The 22,935-nt window shown below is 36.7% G+C and overlaps 1 protein-coding gene across 2 annotated transcripts in view; it reads left to right on the forward strand.

Annotated features, from left to right (window-relative positions):
• Nucleotides 1-22,935, forward strand: part of LOC143258260 (protein tiptop-like) — a 67,474-nt gene that overhangs the window by 25,567 nt on the left and 18,972 nt on the right. The window contains exon 1 of one of the 2 annotated variants that reach the window (XM_076517245.1): nucleotides 21,069-21,205. The exons of the other annotated variant lie outside the window; for it this stretch is intronic. The gene's annotated coding sequence lies outside the window, so the exon portion shown is untranslated. Of the gene's footprint in view, nucleotides 1-21,068; nucleotides 21,206-22,935 lie in introns of those variants that run through there. 2 annotated transcript variants of the gene reach the window in all.

The raw sequence follows: 22,935 nt of genomic DNA on the forward strand, positions 1-22,935 counted from the left end.
ACGTGACTAGTTAAATCTTACAACAGAATGTCATTGTTTAATATAACGATAACCTTACACAGACGTGACTAGTTAGTTGTTACAACAGAATGTTATTATTTAATATAACGATAACCTTACACTGACGTAACTAGTTAATTGTTACAACAGTATATTATTATTTAATATAACGATAACCTTGCACAGACGTGACTAGTTAAATCTTACAGCAGAATGTCATTGTTTAATATAACGATAACCTTACACAGACGTGACTAGTTAGTGACTAGTTTATTGTTACAACAGAATGTTATTGTTTAATAAAACGATAACCTTGCACAGACGTGACTAGTTAGTTGTTACAACAGAATTTCAATGCTTAATATAACGACAATTTTACACTGACGTGACTAATTAAATCTTACAACAGAATGTCAATGTTTAATATGACGATAACTTTACACTGACTTGACTAGTTAATTGTGACAACAGAATGTCATTGTTTAATGTAACGACAACCTTACACAGACGTAACTAGTTAATTGTTACAACAGTATATTATTATTTAATATAACGATAACCTTGCACAGACGTAACTAGTTAGTTGTTACAACAGAATATCATTATTTAATATAACGATAAGATTACACTGACGTGACTAGTTAATTGTTACAACAGAATGTCATTGTTTAATATCACGATAACCTTGCACTCACGTGACTAGTTAATTGTTACAACAGAATGTGATTGTTTAATGTAACGACAACCTTACACAGACGTAACTAGTTAATTGTTACAACAGTATATTATTATTTAATATAACGACAACCTTACACAGACGTAACTAGTTAATTGTTACAACAGTATATTATTATTTAATATAACGATAACATTGCACAGACGTAACTAGTTAGTTGTTACAACAGAATATCATTATTTAATATAACGATAAGATTACACTGACGTGACTAGTTAATTGTTACAACAGAATGTCATTATTTAATATAACGATAACCTTGCACAGACGTAATTAGTTAATTATTACAACAGAATGTCATTGTTTAATATGACGATAACCTTACACCGACGTAACTAGTTAGTTGTTATAACAGAATGTCATTGTTTAATATAACGACAACATTACACTGACGTGACTAGTTAATTGTTACAATAGAATAACATTGTTTGATATAACGATAACCTTGCACAGACGTAACTAATTAATTGTTACAACAGAATATCATTATTTAATATAACGATAACCTTGCACAGACGTAACTAGTTAATTGTTACAACAGAATGTCATTATTTAATATAACGATAACCTTACACTGACGTTTTTAGTTAAATCTTACAACAGAATGTCATTGTTTAATATAACGATAACCTTGCACAGACGTAACTAGTTAGTTGTTAAAACAGAATATTATTGTTTTATATAACGAGAACTTTGTCGTCAGATGACTAATTTGCACTAAAGTATATCGTGAATTGTTACTTCTAGTTTATTAATGTTGAGTTAGTTAGTTATTCGCGAACTATGTAACTATGTCTAGATTAGGACGAGTAATACGTGTATATTCTGTTCCCTTTGTATTATTTTCTACTAGTTCCTTCTGTTGAGTGAGTATTTGTAGTGACAATATTCAGTGCTCGGTCCTGGATTAAAAACGCGAAAGTTCAGGATTCTATCCCGTGGATGGCATAGCGCAGGTATGCTGATATGTAACTTTCCCTTGTACAAAGAAAACTTTTGTTTTAAGGAAGATTTTACACAATATATAGATTATTCAGCCGCAAACTTCCTCTTATTCGCAAATAAACGGCTGTCTTACCCTCACATGCATTATTTTCTTATGTCATCTTATCTGGATTGGTTTACTTTTCCGTTTGATTCTGTTTTTGTTTTTTTTGTGGAGGGAGGGGTCTATTTGGTTTTTTTTTTCAGTCACTCGCATTGTTACAAACACTTCCTCGATCTTGTGTCAACACATAACAGCGTCTAGTGACAGCGCACGTGCTAGGTTGCTACTCCCATATACCGGTATGCCATATCTTGTATTCTCGTGTATACTTGTAGGTATTTATAGTTTCAGATAACACTCGGTTTTTTCTGTTCTTTTGCTAACCCAATTGACATCGCTTGGGAAAAGCTCTTAAGAGCAGGGGCTTGTGAGAAGGCTTGGTTCGTAAGTAGTTTTGGCCCACAGCCCTCGTGAAGCAGTACTGAATGCAATCTAACAGCAACACACTATGATTTATAGTTCCTGGCTATCTTGTAATCTACACTGGCTCATTATCAGTCGCGTGATGGTAGTTGTCATGGAAACGCTTTCCGTTCCCTTGCGCGTTGGTTGCTGGCTCACGTTATGTATCCGAGCATGTCCTATCGTGTCTGTCCTACCCGCAGTTGATCGCTTTATAAATCGTTGTTTTAATTCTTGTGTTGACCCTTCGTGTTTGGGCTTTCTATAGGAAAAGGTTTATAAGCAACAATGACGTAGGTTGCCTGGTAACCAAGTGCGACCGTTTCCCGTTTGGAACAAAGGCTGTTGTGTAGTCAGTTTGATTTTAAAGTTCATCACCCATTCGCAAAGATTTATTCTCGAGCACAGACCGACCCGTGCGATTCAACTGCTAGAACTGTTTGGACTGATTCTGAACAGCATGAGGCAGGAAGAAAAACGAAACAGTGACGTAACGAAGAAGTTCTGTGTCCTCTGTAAACAGACTATGCAATTTACTGACCTGAAAATAAAATACAAATAATTTATCGTTGGCTTGCGAAACAAGGTGTCAACGGTATCTACATGTCTGTGTCTCACAAATATCGTGAAACGACACTGAAATCTCACAAGGTCCACTGTGGGAAAGAAAAATGCAGATGTACTTGCGCAGGGTCCCCGAAGGTGTTCTCTTTAAAGAGTAAATAAAACAAAAATTAAGAGTGTATATTTTTTCTCGTGATTCATGGCCTGCGCAAATTTTACTGACATCAGGACAAGCAGAATCTCCAGGCCGCCTTCAGCTCCCTTTCGGGGAAATTATGTCTCGACATTTCCGGTAAAAAAACAAACTAGTTTCACAAACTAAACGACGTGTTTTCACGCTTTCTATGAAATATTGGTATTATCAAATATGATCATATCCCTAACTGAGAGATTTTGCACAGAATAGCTGGAGGGTCTTATGAAACCACAACATCCTGATGAAATACCCACAGTGTTCTTTGTACAGCAGTAATCGTCTATACAAGTGGTACGCTTCACTTTTTTTATCATCTCCCCGCTAAACCTACAATGCTAAATTTGGTGTTCGATACATGTAGTGGGCACAGCCCAATTACGTCACTCTCCGAAATAGGTATCTGTGTAAAATAATTTTTTTATCCTGGCACATTCTGATGAAACATCGAGTAGGGTTAACTATTTCTAACAGCGCATAACATCCGATGTCTACCCAACATCTGGAGTATTGTTGACTCTGTAACAACATATAACATCCGATGTCTACCCAACATCTGGAGTATTGTTGACTCTGTAACAACATATAACATCCGATGTCTACCCAACATCTGGAGTATTGTTGACTCTGTAACAACATATAACATCCGATGTCTACCCAACATATAGAGTATTGCTGACTCTGTAACAACACATAACATCCGATGTCTACCCAACATTTAGAGTATTGTTGACTCTGTAACAACATATAACATCCGATGTCTACCCAACATATAGAGTATTGTTGACTCTGTAACAACATATAACATCAGATGTCTACCCAACATTTAGAGTATTGTTGACTCTGTATCACGTTATGTTATAAATGAAACATAATGTCACATTTTACTGGACAGAACGGTCTGCAAGAAGGGATGTCAGTTCCCTAAAGTTGATATCTTTCTTGAAAGTGCATGGATTGGTGTTTGGAGATTGCAAAATATCCGTCCTTCACCTTTTCTGTCACGTTAACGTTTAGGAAATTGTTCACGGTTTATTTATTTTCGTTACGAGTCTTGCTTGCTAAGCCAGTATTCTATCGGTACTCAAGTGAACACCGAGTTGTAGCTTTCCAGTGATGAAACGTTCTAACATTTTAATATGTCAATTTTGTCTGTTTGTTTTGTAGTTACAGTATACAAAATAATTAATAGTCGAATGTGGCTTGTACATAAGGCGCAGACCTGGTTTCTTTGACGAACCACCAGTTTATCCGTGTGCCAATTTTTATCTAAACAATTTTATGTATATATTATATATACAGTGAGGCTAGTAAACTAGTTCTATTGTTCTTGATTGTTTTGTTTATATTGAGAACTAACTACCGTCGGGATATATTTAAAATAGCAACTTGTGTAGAAGTGTTTGGTTCGACATAATAAAGTATAAAGTATACCTACTTATTCGTGTGTAATATGACTGTATAAAGATGCACCACGGATAGCATATTTTATTTAACAGCAAACAAACAATCATTTAGTTTATTACTCAATTTACTTATTTATTCTTGGCCCGGCATATTTAGGTGGTTAAGGCGCTCGACTACTAATCTGAGGGTCACGGGTTCGAATCCCTGTCGCACCAAACATGCTCGCCCTTTCAGCCGCGGAGGCGTTATAATGTGACGGTCAATCCCACTATTTGTTGGTAAAAGCGTAGCCTAAGAGTTGGCCGTGGGTGATAATGATTGGCTGCATTCCCTCTTGTCTTACACTGTTAAATTAGGGATGGCTTTGCGTGAAATTAAAAGAAAGTAAAAACGTTTTTTTTATAGCGGCGTGCTTGTCACAGTCTTGTCATTATTATGAATAATCTATTTAAGAATCATTAACACTTTTAGACTTCAAACGTACTGACTGTACGGTTTGTAACAAGGTACAAATAAAGTCTGCTAAACGTACTGACTGTACGGTTTGTAACAAGGTACAAATAGAGTCTGCTAAACGTACTGACTGTACGGTTTATAACAAAATACAAATAGAGGCTGCTAAACGTACTGACTGTACGGTTTGTAACAAGATACAAATAGAGTCTGCTGAACGTACTGACTGTACGGTTAGTAACAAGGTACAAATAGAGTCTGCTAAACGTACTGACTGTACGGTTTGTAACAAGGTACAAATAGAGTCTGCTAAACGTACTGACTGTACGGTTTGTAACAAGGTACAAATAGTCTGCTAAATGTACTGACTGTACGGTTTATAACAAAATACAAATAGAGTCTGCTAAACGTACTGAGTGTACGGTTTATAACAAAATACAAATAGAGGCTGCTAAACGTACTGAGTGTACGGTTTGTAACAAGGTACAAATAGAGTCTGCTAAACGTACTGACTGTACGGTTTGTAACAAGGTACAAATAGAGTCTGCTAAACGTACTGACTGTACGGTTTGTAACAAGGTACAAATAGAGTCTGCTAAACGTACTGACTGTACGGTTTATAATAACATACAAATAGAGGCTGCTAAACGTACTGAGTGTACGGTTTGTAACAAGGTACAAATAGAGTCTGCTAAACGTACTGATTGTATGGTTTGTAACAAGGTACAAATAGAGTCTGCAAACAGCAGGCTAATTAGTTCACACGATTCGTTAACAAATTTCATTGTCGGAAGTTCAGGGTAGTGTGTGTCCCTACCATACCCACAAGAAACATTTGAGAGTTAAACCACACGCGAAAGTGAAAAACAGCAACTTAACAACTGTCATCTCGTGTCGTTTTTATACAGGACTTGAAAAATATTTTAATATGTTGACAGGAGCTGGGATTCTGGGTTTCTCCCATCACACACAATCAGCATCCTATAATAATAATATTTAGTAATTAGGCTTGGGTAATAGCGCCCCCCAGTGGCTCAGCAGTATGACTGCGGAATTACAACGCTAAAAACCGGGTTTCGATACCCGTAGTGGGCACAGTACAGATAGCCCATTGTGTAGCTTTGCGATTAATTCAAAACAACAACAACTTAAGCAATAGCATCTCATAATACTACTGGTAATAATATTTGTTAATTAAGCTTATTGTAGTCTGAGTGTTAAACTGTAAATAGTATTTTAATACGGGAAATATATTTGTTATACGTATGTAAATGTAATTCCTACCGTACAAAACGAATGTATCGTATATACTTGTGTCCCTCGCTGGGACAGCGTTAATATTAGTGGCTCAGTTACCCTCGGTGAACACAGCAGACAGCCCGACGTAACTTTGCTATAAGAAAAACCCGTATGTTCAGTGCGAAGTACATTGTTGTTGTATTGAAAACGATATATATTAAAGCAACACATATCTATCACACTTAATATAGTTTTTCATACCTATCTCAACAAACACCCTTCCTTGTATGCGATAAGTACATAGTATTTTTTTCTCATCATTAGGACTGAGAAAAGATTCGTCTATCTAATGGTTGTTCTCGCACCTCACTGAGTGACATCAGTAGTTACAACTGGCAAAACCATTTGTGAAATTAAAATAAAAGTTTATTTTTCCAATATTTAGTTCAGATGAACGAGGAATTGAAAGGAAAGATTCAGAAGAAAACCTAGAAGAAGTTAAATAGTCGAAACTTTTTTTAGAATAGAACTTATTTGGGGATACCGACGCATACTTTGCTGTATGATTTAGCACGAATATAAACCGAGCAAGCTCGAATGTACGCCGATTTTAGACGATCGTAACCATCTAGCACGAACATTAACAATCTAACATGAACTTAAACTTAAAAAAAAAATTGCTGTTTTATATGTTTCAACTTGACACAGTTTCTGCTTACCAGTGATAACCTGGTAAATTTGGTGTGTGTGTGTGTTTTGTTGAGAAGCAATTAGTTTTAGTAATAAAGAATGTCATTTGTATATGATATAATCACAAAAATCGGTAATAAATACACACACACACATATATATGTGTCTTTGAATAAAAATATATATACACGTATCTTGGGTTTGTGTTTAACTCCTTACAAACAGTAACTGTATGCGAGGAAAACAAGAAGGAAAAACGTTTTATGTCGGTATTTGAATGTTTGGTTGAATGAAATAGTTTCAAAAGCCATTTTGTTGTCATGGCTACAACCAACGACCTCACATCGTGCAGATGTACTTTCTGGTCGGTGATCTACTACGTGGTGACAGAAGCCAACTTGTTCTGTTGCCAAGTGTTTCGACAATTAACACAATCTATTTACGTAAAAATATATCTAACACCAAGACGGTGTGTTTATTTCTGGTTGAGAAATTCTGGCCAGTTGTGTGTGAAACGTTTCTTTCTGTCTTGTTCCCTGCCTTCATTGACTCGCATTCTAAATTATTGTTAGTTTCGTTCCACATTAGATCGTACTATTCCCAACAGTACAAACTCGCAACAATGATTATCTGTCTTCAAATAACATAATTGTTGTTGGTTTTTATTTCTTTGGAAAAGTTAAAAGGTTTATCCTTTGTTATTTTGCTTTAGACTTATGTGATATCTGTGATAGTATGTCGTATTATGCTCCCCGTTGGCTAAGCGTTAGTATTGAGGGTTTATAATGATTAAATCCAGGGTTCGACACATGTACGGGTTTGGTGGCTTCCGATAAACAAACAAGTCTTATGGTATTGGTATCTCAAGTATGAGTTTATATAATTTATGTTTTCACCTTTCGTAGATTTCTTAAGGAGTGTATTCGTTTGTTTGATTGTTTGAAATTAAGCACAAAGCTACACAATGGGCTATCTGTGCTCTGCCCATCACGGATTTAAAGAGAGAGAATTTATTCTTTCAGTCTTTTTCTAACTCACTCTTGAGGATTTCTACTTACTGTGTTTACACTTTCAGTATTTCTACTTTCTGTGTTCACACTTTCAGTATTTCTACTTTCTGTGTTCACACCAGTATTTCTACTTTCTGTGTTCACACTTTCAGTATTTCTTCTTTCTGTGTTCACACTTCAGTATTTCTACTTTCTGTGTTCACACTTTCAATATTTCTACTTTCTGTGTTCACACTTTCAGTATTTCTACTTTGTGTCCACACTTTCAGTATTTCTACTTTGTGTTCACACTTTCAGTATTTCTACTTTCTGTGTTCACACTTTCAATATTTCTACTTTCTGTGTTCACACTTTCAGTATTTCTACTTTCTGTGTTCACACGTTCAGTACGTCTACTTTTATACTTGGCAGTATTTCTACTTTCTGTGTTCACACGTTCAGTATGTCTACTTTCTACTTGGCAGTATTTCTACTTTCTGTATTCACACTTTCAGTATGTCTACTTTCTACTTGGCAGTATTTCTGCTTTCTGTGTTCACACTTTCAGTGCGTCTACTTTCTGCTTGACTGTGTTCACACTTTCTATTTCTGCTTTCTGTGTTCACACTTTCAGTATTTCTACTTTCTGTGTTCACACTTTCAGTATTTCTTCTTTCTGTGTTCACACTTTCAATATTTCTACTTTCTGTGTTCACACTTTCAGTATTTCTACTTTCTGTGTTCACACGTTCAGTATGTCTACTTTCTACTTGGCAGTATTTCTACTTTCTGTGTTCACACTTTCAGTATGTCTACTTTCTGCTTGGCGGTATTTCTGCTTTCTGTGTTCACACTTTCAGTATCGTCTACTTTCTGCTTGACAGTATTTCTGCTTTCTGTGTTCACACTTTCAGTATGTCTACTTTCTACTTGGCGGTATTTCTGCTTTCTGTGTTCACACTTTCAGTGCGTCTACTTTCTGCTTGGCGGTATTTCTGCTTTCTGTGTTCACACTTTCAGTATGTCTACTTTCTGCTTGGCGGTATTTCTGCTTTCTGTGTTCACACTTTCGGTGCGTCTACTTTCTGCTTGGCGGTATTTCTGCTTTCTGTGTTCACACTTTCAGTGCGTCTACTTTCTGCTTGGCGGTATTTCTGCTTTCTGTGTTCACACTTTCAGTGCGTCTACTTTTACTTGGCGGTATTTCTGCTTTCTGTGTTCACACTTTCAGTACGTCTACTTTCTACTTTCTGTGTTCACACGTTCAGTATGTCTACTTTCTACTTGGCAGTATTTCTACTTTCTGTGTTCACACTTTCAGAACGTCTACTTTCTACTTGGCAGTATTTCTACTTTCTATGTTCACACTTTCAGTACGTCTACTTTCTACTTGGCAGTATTTCTACTTTCTGTGTTCACACTTTCAGTACGTCTACTTTCTACTTGGCAGTATTTCTACTTTCTGTGTTCACACTTTCAGTACGTCTACTTTCTACTTGGCAGTATTTCTACTTTCTGTGTTCACACTTTCAGTATGTCTAGTTTCTACTTGGCAGTATTTCTACTCTACAAATGTTGACAGTAATGCTGCTGAGTCTTCATTTAATTAAAAATTCACATCACATCATGACATAAGTACAGACTTTATAAGGTAGAACAATACTGTCTTGTGACAGATCATGGGAACTTTTGTTAGTCTTGATTTCATGAGTAGCGTGTGTGTCCCTTCGCTATGGCAACCTATATATTGTGAGTACAAGTAACTGAGCACCGTATTACTACTAGTGTTAACTGTGTAATAGAATATTATTTTTATTGATTCCAAAATGGATATTACAGAATATGTTTCCCGATTTTAAAATGATTATTAGAATGTATCGTTACTTGGTAAGACAGGTATTAGAACACATCGTAAATGATTTTAACATGATTTAACCTGTTGGCTGCTAAATATTTCAGCTGCTACAATACAACTCTAATGCTTTTTCATTTTATAGCTTTTTTCGTGACGCCATTTTGGATCGAAAGTGAAACAATACGTATGTCAAATGCATGAATTGTGCTGACATCTAGCGTTGAAGTTAGGTATTATTGAGAACGAATTAACTCGTTTGTGGCACTGTGTTACCGATTGGCTTGGACGAGTTATCTCGTCTACGGCACTGAACTGCCATAATTGACAGTTCCTGTTAATGTAGTCTGACCTAGTATTTATGTGGACGTGAAATTTCTTTTTGTCCTCTGTCCCATTTTTGGTAAAAATATTCAGTAATTTGAGTTCACAACACTATATTTTCCACCTTCTGTTAAAATCAACATTTTTTTAACCTGTTACAAATTAAGATTGAACACGACCATATGGTGTTTTACGTAGAGAAATCATCACATCAGGGACTAAGTGAGGTGTACTTCGGTGCGCTTCCTTTAAGAGTAAATAGAAATACAATTAAGTGTAACAAATATTTTTATTTCTTGCTATTAGAACTCATATGTCAGGTATTTTTATTGCATACAGAGTGCATAATTCTTCTCGTGATTCATAGAATGCACACATTTTGCTTACATGACGACAGTACAAAATGCAGTGTCCTTATGTTAACGGCATTTTAGTATCTACGGGCTGGCTGACAGACAACACACAACTGTATAGTGATGCAAGTTATTAAAACAGTTGACTTCTCCTACAGATGGCCTTCAGTTCCCTTTCGGTAAAATTATGCCTCGATATTTCCGAATCAAGCTAGTTTCCCGAGCGAAACTCCGTGTTTTCACATTTTCTAAGACATATTGGCATCACCAAATATGTTCCCATCTCTAACAAAGAGAATAGCTTCGGCCCACGTTTATAAGAACGATGTCATGTAATCACATTGGCCCTATCTCTTGCAATTGAATTTCTTGAGTGTCTTAACGCCAGCTGGCGCTGTGATATTTGTGTCTGTACTTTCTGTTTCAAATTAATGTTTACCTAGTATATCAGTACCATCCCCAGGAAGTCGTAGACCATCGTCTCTTGAAACATCAAGTTCTAATGAACCTCATGCTGAGGTTCATTTTCATTCCTCATTTCATGATGGAGTAGCCGTCTGATGTTGATTGATATTTTTGCTTTATTGTTTTAATTCGTCTTCCAAAAAAGGAATATACTTTGGATAATATGCCACCAGGAGGAGTGATTAATCTTATTTTCTATTATGTTATGAACATAAATAAAACGAGTCTGAAAAAACCGACTCATCTAATTAATGACAAACAGTGTTTGACTTGAGAAAAATCGAAATATCAACGTTAGACATCGATATTTGTTCCAGTCCAGCTCGTCTGACTAAACCTGACCTGTCATTAACTCTTTACGAGACACTAGAGTCATCAAACACCAGCTCGTCTGACTAAACCTGATCTGTCATTAACTCTTTACAAGACACTAGAGTCATCAAACACCAGCACGTGGTTAAACCTACCTGATATTACTGTAGCTCTTTACGAGACACTAGAGTCATCAAACATCAGCACGTGGTTAAACCTACCTGACATGTCATTAGCTCTTTACGAGACACTAGAGTCATCAAACACCAGCACGTGGTTAAACCTACCTGATCTGTCATTAGCTCTTTACGAGACACTAGAGTCATCAAACACCAGCACGTAGTTGAACCTACCTGATATTACTGTTGCTCTTTAGAAGACTACAGTTATCAAACATCAGCACGTGGTTGAACCTACCTGATATTACTGTAGCTCTTTAGAAGACTACAGTTATCAAACACCAGCACTTGGTTGTAGTTTTCTTGTTTAAGTTTCAGCCTTTTGTTAAATTTTCTCTTGAACTTTAACACCTGAATATACATTTCATTCCCAATATTTAAGAAGCTGCTCGTGTTTGAGGAGTCTTAATGACCGATACCTTGAAAGTAGGCTCACAATATGTATAGTTTGTGCCTATCTTAAAATAAACAAACTCGGAATTTGATACATTATCCCTGATTTAGTCCATGAAGCTCCTGTGGACCTGAATGTCATGAGAATATGACATCGTAGAGAATTCTGACAATCTGTCAGAAAGCTGATGGAGTTGTGAGGATGACGTCACGCTTTGGGTGTAAGACACCGCCTGATATTCAGGTTAACGTTAAAACCCCGCTCGTGCTTACAGAGTCCTCTACTCTGCTGTGAGAAAATTACTATTAGTAAATCATGCCCACAGTTGAAAGTTCCGGTACAACGCCATCTTTGGCAACTGTTCTTGGAATCATGATTTGCTTGAAGGCGTGTAAATTTCGTGATATCTTTTATAAAAACGATTTTAAAAGTGTTTCCTAATACAATTGTAATTATCTAATGTTTTTCTTAATGCAGTGTTTTTGTTGTTCTTTAGCAGTTGCTTATTATCTGAACGTTGATTTAGAATGATGAATACTGACATCTTAAGAATTAATTTATTTGTGTTGACATCAAACATGAAAGAGAATGTGTTGTACAAAAAGTCAGATTTACTACTTGTTCAACGTCTCTCTGTGTTGTACAAAAAGTCAGATTTACTATTTGTTCAACGTCTCTCTGTGTTGTACAAAAAGTCAGATTTACTATTTGTTCAACGTCTCTCTGTGTTGTACAAAAAGTCAGATTTACTATTTGTTCAACGTCTCTCTGTGTTGTACAAAAAGTCAGATTTACTATTTGTTCAACGTCTCTCTGTGTTGTACAAAAAGTCAGATTTACTATTTGTTCAACGTCTCTGTGTTGTACAAAAAGACAGATTTACTATTTGTTCAACGTCTCTCTGTGTTGTACAAAAAGATAGATTTACTATTTGTTCAACGTCTCTCTGTGTTGTACAAAAGTCAGATTTACTATTTGTTCAACGTCTCTCTGTGTTGTACAAAAGACAGATTTACTATTTGTTCAACGTCTCTCTGTGTTGTACAAAAGACAGATTTACTATTTGTTCAACGTCTCTCTGTGTTGTACAAAAAGACAGATTTACTATTTGTTCAACGTCTCTCTGTGTTGTACAAAAAGACAGATTTACTATTTGTTCAACGTCTCTCTGTGTTGTACAAAAAGACAGATTTACTATTTGTTCAACGTCTCTCTGTGTTGTACAAAAAGACAGATTTACTATTTGTTCAACGTCTCTCTGTGTTGTACAAAAGACAGATTTACTATTTGCTCAACGTCTCTCTGTGTTGTACAAAAAGACAGATTTACTATTTGTTCAACGTCTCTCTGTGTTGTACAAAATGACAGATTTACTATTTGTTCAACGTCTCGTGGCTGTCTTATTTTTTTTTAGGGTTAAAAATTTTATTTTCTCCATGGTAGGTTCTTTATTTATAGAATACTTGTCATCTTATATATTTTATAGGAGTAGCATTTGTGCTGGTTTTCTTGTTATTTGGTGTTTGTTTCTCGAATTGCACGCAAAGCTACACGAGGGCTGTCTGCGCTAGCCGCCCCTAATTTAGCAGTGTAAGGTAAGAGGGAAGGCAGATAGTCATCACCACCCACCGCCAACTTTTGTACTACTTTTTTTTTTACCAACGAATAAAGGGATTGACTTGTCACAATATAATGCCCTCACGTCTGAAATGGCGAGCATGTTTGGTGTGACGGGGATTCGAACCTGCGACCCTCAGATTGGGAGTCGAGCGCTCCAACCATCTGGCCATAGCGGTCATATTTAAAGTGTAAAATGTGACACAAAAATAGGCATAACTATATTATTCATAATCTGTTGCACAAAGAAGCGACTGTCGTTAAAAGAAAACACAAAAACTCACAACCGAAATTATTATTCTTTATTAGAAAACCGTTTGAAAATGAAAATTTTACTTTTCATTATTTTTGTAATATTTCATCTGACTTTATAATCCAAATGTTATAAGAATGTGGGTGGAGAGAGTTCATACATAATGTTGGGTGACATTACACCCACTTTCAGTTAGGGAGCATTATAAAACATGATAATTAATCCGTTATTCACTTGATAATAAGAAAGCTGATATGGTGACTGTGGTCACTATTTCAGAATTAGAGACGGTCATATCTGAACCATAAGCGGAAGTTTCCCCCTCCATATAATATAAATTTCAAGATGAAAAATTCGAAGTAGTCAAACGTCTCCAAAATTAGGTCCCTTCGTTTCTCTGTGTTAAGTCCCATGACAGTCATTTATTGTTATTTCAAAGTAATACACGTACTTTTTATGATATCCTTTATGTGCTACGTTCTTGTCAACTGTTTCTTGGTTACCGACTTACCTGATAAGTACAGTTGCTTGATTAGCTACGGTTAATGGCCCGGAACTCTTTTTCTGTTAGAAGTTATTTTTTACACTTGATTTGTTTTCTAGTATCGTAAATCTGTTGTCAGTCTTACTTTGTCAGCTGGACATCAACACTTGAATCTGTTGTCAGTCTTACTTTGTCAGCTGGACATCAACACTTGAATCTGTTGTCAGTCTTACTTTGTCAGCTGGACATCAACACTTGAATCTGTTGTCAGTCTTACTTTGTCAGCTGAACATCAACACTTGAATCTGTTGTCAGTCTTACTTTGTCAGCCGGACATCAACACTTAAATCTGTTGTCAGTCTTACTTTGTCAGCTGGACATCAACACTTGACTCTGTTGTCAGTCTTACTTTGTCAGCTGGATATCAACACTTGAATCTGTTGTCAGTCTCACTTTGTCAGCTGGACATCAACACTTGACTCTGTTCTCAGTCTTACTTTGTCAGCTGGATATCAACACTTAAATCTGTTGTCAGTCTTACTTTGTCAGCTGGACATCAACACTTGAATCTGATGTCAGTCTTACTTTGTCAGCTGGACATCAACACTTAAATCTGTTGTCAGTCTTACTTTGTCAGCTGATCATCAACTCTTAAATCTGTTGTCAGTCTTACTTTGTCAGCTGGATATCAACACTTAAATCTGTTGTCAGTCTTACTTTATCATCTCGATATCAACACTTAAATCTGTTGTCAGTCTTACTTTGTCAGCTGATCATCAACACTTAAATCTGTTGTCAGTTTTACTTTGTCAGCTGATCATCAACACTTAAATCTGTTGTCAGTCTTACTTTATCATCTCGATATCAACACTTAAATCTGTTGTCAGTCTTACTTTGTCAGCTGATCATCAACACTTAAATTTGTTGTCAGTCTTACTTTGTCAGCTGGATATCAACACTTAAATCTGTTGTCAGTCTTACTTTATCATCTCGATATCAACTCTTAAATCTGTTGTCAGTCTTACTTTGTCAGCTGGATATCAACTCTTAAATCTGTTGTCAGTCTTACTTTGCCAGCTGGATATCAACACTTAAATCTGTTGTCAGTCTTACTTTCTCGTCTCGATACCAACACTTAAATCTGTTGTCAGTCTTACTCTGTCAGCTGGATATCAACACTTAAATCTGTTGTCAGTCTTACTTTGTCAGCTGGATATCAACTCTTAAATCTGTTGTCAGTCTTACTTTGTCAGCTGGATATCAACTCTTAAATCTGTTGTCAGTCTTACTTTGTCAGCTGGACATCAACACTTAAATTTGTTGTCAGTCTTACTTTGTCAGCTGATCATCCACACTTAAATTTGTTGTCAGTCTTACTTTGTTAGCTGATCATCCACACTTAAATTTGTTGTCAGTCTTACTTTGTCAGCTGATCATCCACACTTAATTCTGTTGTCAGTCTTACTTTCTCATCTTGATATCAACACTTAAATCTGTTGTCAGTATATGTTGAGTCAACTTCCGTTATGTAGTCATAAAATACGTGATCCTTTCTTTTTTTAAATTTCGCGCAAAACTACACGAGGGCTATCTGCACTAGGCGTTCCTAATTTAAGTCATCACCTTATGAACATGTAGTCATCAGCACCCACCACCAACTGTGGGGCTACTGTTTTATCTACGAACAGTGGAATTTATATTATTACGCCTCCAATGGTAAAAAGGGCGAGCATCCTCAGTGACGGCATTCGAACCTACGGCCCACAGATCGCAAGTCGAGAGCCCTGCCAAACGTGTGATTCATCTGTTTTCCTAAAGAGAACTTATGAATCTTACCACAGCGTAAATGTAACTTATTCTTTCAGTACCTGTAAAAAACAAAAACAAAAAACAAATTGAATATTTTGTTCAATATTTTATATATTGGTATGATGATGTTTTTGGATCCTTCTGTTATGTTCAGACTTAAGCGTTGAAACATCTGTTTAGACATGTGTAATTTTCGGACTGTTTGGAAAGATATCTTGTTGTTATACGATTGTATTTTTCTGATGTTTTCTCTATTTCTTCGGTCATGCATCTTGTAAAATCTATTCGCATTGGTTAGAATTTTCTTTCGTAAAGCGACACAAGGGCTGTCTGACCACAGCCAACCTCAATTAGAACTGATAGACTCGAGAGAGATCGAGAGAGCTCAGCCAACAGCACTCACCGCCGACTCTTGATAGACTCGAGAGAGCTCAGCCAACAACACTCACTGCCGACTCTTGATAGACTCGAGAGAGCTCAGCCAACAACACTCACCGCCGACCCTTGATAGACTCGAGAGAGCTCAGCCAACAACACTCACCGCCGACTCTTGATAGACTCGAGAGAGCTCAGCCAACAACACTCACTGCCGACTCTTGATAGACTCGAGAGAGCTCAGCCAACAACACTCACCGCCGACTCTTGTCTGACGGAAAATGAGATTTGATCCTCACCTTTAGGTCAGATACGACAAAAAACAACAACAACAACAACAGTTTCAGAAAACTGAGAAACATATGTTTGAAACATACATCTATATTCAGTTATTGAAGGGGTAGTGCCAGACTGTGGATTAGGTTTCGTTCTTCGTGTCCCATGATTGTGAAAACAAACAAACCGCACTAAACACTTCCTGACTTGGGGCTGTAAATATGTTATAAGAGTGAAGTTAAATTTTACTACTTAAGTAAAGTAGCTTATGAGTCGGCAGTGGGTGGTTTTGACTAGCTGTTCTCTCTTTAGTCTAATATTTTAAAATTATGGACGTTTAGCCTAACACTGGAGTAACTGTTCTAGAAATATCAGGCAAACAAAGAGTGTTGAAAAGATAACACTCCAAAAGAATCATGTGATTTGGATAGTAAAGACAATGGTTAAAGTATGACACCATGTTCGGTAAAAATTGTATTGAAATAGGTACTTTTTGTTATATTTTTTTGACAAATAACCGCAGGCTAGAGTGTGTACTCAGTCAAACCACCGTTTCGAAGAAACGCTGTTTTTCATGCTCTTGTATGCACTTTTATCATCTGTAATGAACAGTAGTGTTAGATGGTTTGAATCTCGTTATTTTATCTCCTGTTGGTATCTGTGGGAATCTAACCCTGAATAACAGTGACATCAGTGTGGTGCAAAACGTATGGATGGAAAACAACACAACCATCATACCTCTCGTGGAAGTCGTTTAGGCTTTATGATGGGCACGCGTAACGTTTTTGTTTTTTTTTGCAAATGTAGATAATCCTTGAACTAATGTACAGTATTGATACTGTAATAATATTTTCATAGACATTAATACCTCATTGTTCAGTTTTATTCCTTGACGCTTGAATATATGTCATTTTGTTGTTGAACTTCTCACGAATATTTTTTACACTCCAGTACTTTCTTTAAGTTGTTACGTGACCCGCATCTTGTCAAGTGAAACGTGTTGGTTTAATAGTTAGTTACCAACGGAAACCGACTTTGTTAGCGTTAAAAATAATAACTTTGATCTCCTGGTTAAAGTGGTGTAGCTGACCTGTTGTCGTATTTAACGGAAATTAGGCATATCGAGTTTCGTCTGTAGCAGAAAGTTTAACGTTTAGGCTTATCAAGTTTCGTCTGTAGTAGGAATTTTTAACATGTTAGACATAAGTCTCTCGTACGTAACAGAAATGTAAATAAAATACAAATGTTACACGGTGCTTTCTGAATTACATTTACAATCAAGCCTGTCAAATCTCACCCTGTCCCAAATATTTGTCTCTAAAAAACTGAAAATTTCGTTTTAACATAATTTATAGATTTCATAGTTTCAACACGTTAAAAATCAATTTTCAAGTGGAACATTGATAATTTTACGGACTTGTGTCTCTAAAGTCCTCGGATCGATTCATAGCAGTTCCCTCAATATGGTTTTGCTCTGAAACAAATGTAAAAACCACTAGAATTTTCTGAAAACAAAATGAAAAACAGAATGTACTCTATTACTACTATTATTATTTTTCTCATAAAACTGAAAATATTTGGTGAATTTTTATCTATTAGAAAATTCTATAAAGTTTAAAAATTTGTTTAAAAGAGTTATCTGATTATTTGTCTTGTGTTTCTTTTATTAAATGTAAACATTTGCTTTTGTTATGGATTTTTATCTTGTTATGAAAATACATTAAGGTGAGATGCCCATTGGCTGTCTATAATTTTACATGTTTTGTTGTTTTGCTAAGTTACGTGTCTGATATAAAATGCTCAACCATCACTAGAGGTCTCTGAAACAAAGCAATCAAAGTAATTCCTGTTGGAATAAAAACAAAAATCTAAATTTGACCTCTTTCTATATATAACCACTCAAAGCGGGGAAGTGCTTTCTATACAATACGGGCCTGGTGACATGACCAGTCTGAGGGTTCGAATCCCCGTCCCACCAAACATGCTTGCCCTTTCATCCTTGGGAGAATTATAAGTAACCACCAATCCCGCTATTCGTCGGTTACAATAAAGTCCAAGAGTTGGCGGTGGGTAGTGATAACTAAGCTGATTTCCTTCTAGTCTTTCACTGCTAAATTAAACACGGTTAGCGCAAATGACCCTCTTTTAGATTTGCGCGAAATCCAAAACAAACAATACGTTACATGTTTATTTCAGGTTTTTGCGCAAATTCACACAATGGCTATCTAGTCGCAACAGTCTCTTATATACTAGAAAGATGGCGGCTACTCAGCATCACCCACCATCAACTATTGGATTACCTCCTTCTGACCAAATACATGTAGTAGGTCGTAATCCACAACATGTATTTGGTCAATAGGTGGTCTTAATCTCGCTCTCGCGCACCGTGGCACCGAAACGTGGCTCGCAGTTTGGTTTTTTTTTCTTCAGAATCTGATAACGAACCGAGAAACCTCAGATTCGGAGTCCGGGTACATTAGCGTCCTTTCAGTCTCGATACAATACGTGAGAAGGTCGGAAAATGGAGCTTGCGTTGGAAAACAGACAGGCCTTGATGATTTATAGTTCTAAACACTGATAAACACCTGGTACTATTTCAAGTTCTCTCTTACCCCCTCTCCCATCACACACGTACCCATCCATCTTCTCATTTTGACGAGGTCACAGAAGACGAGGGTTTTGTCTATGAAAAATGAAGGCTGCCCCCTAGCGAATGAAGTGGTCATGATTTATTACAGGTAGAGTTAGTTTACAGTCATCCCTACCCCTGGCAGTTATCCGACTCCACAGCCCTAGACTGTCAAACTGTGGCAACAGACCGGTTAGGAGTCAAGTCGCACACTCGCCGGGTTCACGAGACTGTTATAGTACAACAGAGGTGGTATCGAAACACTTCTTAGTATCCTACATCTATCTATCTTTATAGTGTACCGTAAATGGTATTCATGCCGGTTGTCGCGCCATTTAAAAAAAACAAACATTCTTTTTCAAATAGCGTTTCAGACCTCTCTGTTTTGTCGCTTTAAAAATAAAACTAAAGAACGTATTGTTTAATATTAGAAATCGCTAGTTAACTATACGTTAGTTGGGCGTTCACGCAGGATACTGTATTAATTCATCTTGGCGTTATTAGTGGTTCCAATAGGTACAAACTGTTGATACTAGAAGCACCCACATTTAGTGGCGCAGAAACATGTCTTAGGACACAACAAATAGCGAATTAGGTTTAACAACAAACAAGCGAAAATAATTGAATGACAAAAGCGACATCTTATTTCACTTGTACTATGCATTTTAAACATTCTTCAACAGCTGTTTATAGCTACAGATAAAAACAATTAACAGTAAAAAAAATGTTTTAATTATTTCGTAGCAAGTAGCAACAACGATTCTTGTCACCAGGAGGTGTTCAAACTTCATTTTATGGTTATAAAACTGTTCTTTAAAATTAAGTTTTGAGGAGAAATGTGTACAACAGTTATTGGAATGTTCCACTTAATGGTATCCTCAAGGATAATATGTAGTGCTACACTCATAGTTATTATCCCAGGACTAGCGCCCACCCAACCATAACTATACCACGACTAGTGTCTACACAACAACAGATATTATACCACGACTAGTGTCTACACAACAACAGATATTATACCAACACTAGTGTTCATACTACAACAGATATTATACCAACACTAGTGTTCATACTACAACAGATACGTTGGTAAAGGAATAATCCAAGAGTTGGCGGTGGGTAGTGATGACTAGCTGCCTTCCCTCTAGTCTTACACTGCTAAATTAGGGACGGTTAGCGCAGATAGCCCTCGAGTAACTTTGCGCGAAATTCAAAACAAACAAGCAAATAATCCAACAGTAGTGTTCGCACAACCACGAGACTGCATAGATTATTTTCCCCAATAACAAGTTTTTGACAGCTCCACTAACTGCAGTTTTTAAGTAGCTGATACACGTGTTGTTCTTCTATTAATTAGTAGTGTCCACATACAACAGTTATCTCAGAACTCGCGTTTCGATAACTGAGCTCAGATAAATATATATATTTTTTCGATAATTAAGATTGTTTCATATATGTGTTACCATGAGAACGTGGTTTTTATCTACACTGCTAGTTGTAACGACAAAATATCACGTCAACGTCATAGATTTTCGACAGTTAGAACTGTCGATTTAGAACTGTTTTCGACAGTTAGGACTCGTGTACTGTTGACGTAAAAGATTTTACGTAATTACAGTGTAACGTTTCTGAATACAAACATTAGGATTTGTCTTCTATTGATGTGAAGGATTTCGTGTAATTAATTACACTAAGACGTTTCATTACAGAATTAAACTTTGTGTCAAGTTTATCAGAACATTTCTTTTCCTTCTGTGTTCGAAACGTATGCTAGTGATGTAAATGTTTTATATCCCAACTGTGTTTTAAATCTCAGCTTTCTAAAGAGTCACGAACCTCTGAGAGGCAGTGTTAGTATGAACAATATCTCCTAGTGTGTTACACACAGACAGAAGGACTGACATCAGTTGAAAAGTATGCGGGTACGAATCAATACTAGAGCGTTAACACTGTCAAATGGGAAAGTGAGCTTTAGCCGATGATGCAGTCTCGCACTTTCGCACGAGGCCACTCTCTGGCTTCGATGTGGCTGTGAGTGATGAAGAGGGCGCGCGCCGCTCAGTTGCGCCTCGTGCAGGCCAAATCGCTCAAGCCATCCAGTGGGCTTTTGGTTAGTGTTAGTAAACCGATGGTTTGAAGCGCACGCATTTTGGGACCCGAAGGTAACGTGATATTGTTTAGTCTTTCGTTGTCTAACTTTGCAAGCATAGTTAGCTGAAAATACCTGAGTATCGAACTCTTGTGGTGAGTGGTTTTGACTGTTTTTACTTCCGGTTACAAAATTTATAATTCTGACATCTGACTGCTTTCAATGTCTAGTTTTATTAACATACGCTTAGTGTAGCCTTAGAAAACAAAATCAACCCTCAGATTTAAAGATAAACACATTAGGATCAAATGGGACAAACGAAGTGAAAACAACAATTTTACGTGATTATTTAATTTTTTAACAAAAACAATGTATTCATAAACTCGTATCGGAGCTGTAGAAACTGTGGAAAATAATCGCCCAAAGCTACCGTCAGGTGGCACTAAATACGAGTATTTGAATTTCTAGATTCACAATTTACTAAAGTCAATAGTTAACCGGTAATATTCCTCTTGTTTATACCGTGGGTCCAGTTGCTAATGTATTAAGACACAAAAGTTTAAATGTCAGTAAACATTTTCTGTATTTCAAATACAGTTCTATATAGAGAAGTTTGTATTGGATATGTTTTAAAACGAATTTGTCCTCACCACATCGAAGTATTCCATGCTGTCACGTCCAGGCATGTTCGATCTGACGACCAGGCATCGTGACAATTAGCCCAACAACCTCGTTTGCATTACATTATGCTCCTTCGTTAGGCTTCCATGATTACCATAGTCCATCTAGTGTACGGGAATGACGCTAGTTTCTAGCGCTCGTTTTAACAGTCCGATCGCACAGAAGTCCATAATTGCTGCATCCAGCGACTTGTTTCATTTTTCAATTGCTTACTGTTGCCTGGAACAACGCCTGTTTACTATTGTTCTTTTGTTGAAAAACAAAACACTGCGCTATGTTTACTATGATTAGAGTACAATTTGTAGCAAATCTGTGTGTTTAAGGGTCTAAAGGTCACAAGTTCACATCACATCATTAGATATGCCCTTCACTCGTGGGGGCACCAGAATGCAACGACAAATCCGCTATTGGTTAATAAAGAGTAGTCCAAGAGTTGGTGGTGGGTATTGTTTACTAACTGCCTTTCCTCTAGTGTATCATTTCCAAATTAGGGAAGACTAGCGCAGATAACCCTGGAGTAGATTTGTGCAAAATTACACAAACAAAACAAATTGTTTCAGTATCGTCCTGGCGTCTCAAGTTGATCCATATATTCCCTTGTTTTCCTGTACCATTATGTATTAGGAATATATTTCCGTCTTCCTTGGAAATCACAAATGACTGATCTGAACGTATTTTTGTGACATGAGTGTGTGAATATTTAGTGTCAAAAAGTTGTTTCATATACGTTTCCCAAAAGCGATATTTTTTTATGGTGTCATAATACCTACGAAACGTCAAGCTATGTAAAAACATAGTTCTTGTACATGCCGTTCCACGGGAACTTTATATCGGTTGTGTTTGTCACGTGATGTTTTTGTTAATATCACTTACTCAAACTTCTACGTTCTACTGTCGTACTAATAATTTAAATCTGAAGTTAATGTGTATTACAAAATAGTACAAAACTAAAATATTAACACGAGCGAAGGTCAGGCGAATCACTCTGCAGGTCGCGGGTTCGAATCTCGTCATCGAAAATGCGAGTCTTTTCAGCCTTGGGTGTGGTATGATATTACGGTCAATCTTACTATTCGCTGATAAACTGTAGCCCAAGATTTGGGAGTGGGTGTCATTAACTAG

This window comes from Tachypleus tridentatus, chromosome 1 (genome assembly GCF_004210375.1).
Source record: "Tachypleus tridentatus isolate NWPU-2018 chromosome 1, ASM421037v1, whole genome shotgun sequence".
Classification (NCBI taxonomy): Eukaryota; Metazoa; Arthropoda; class Merostomata; order Xiphosura; family Limulidae; genus Tachypleus; species Tachypleus tridentatus.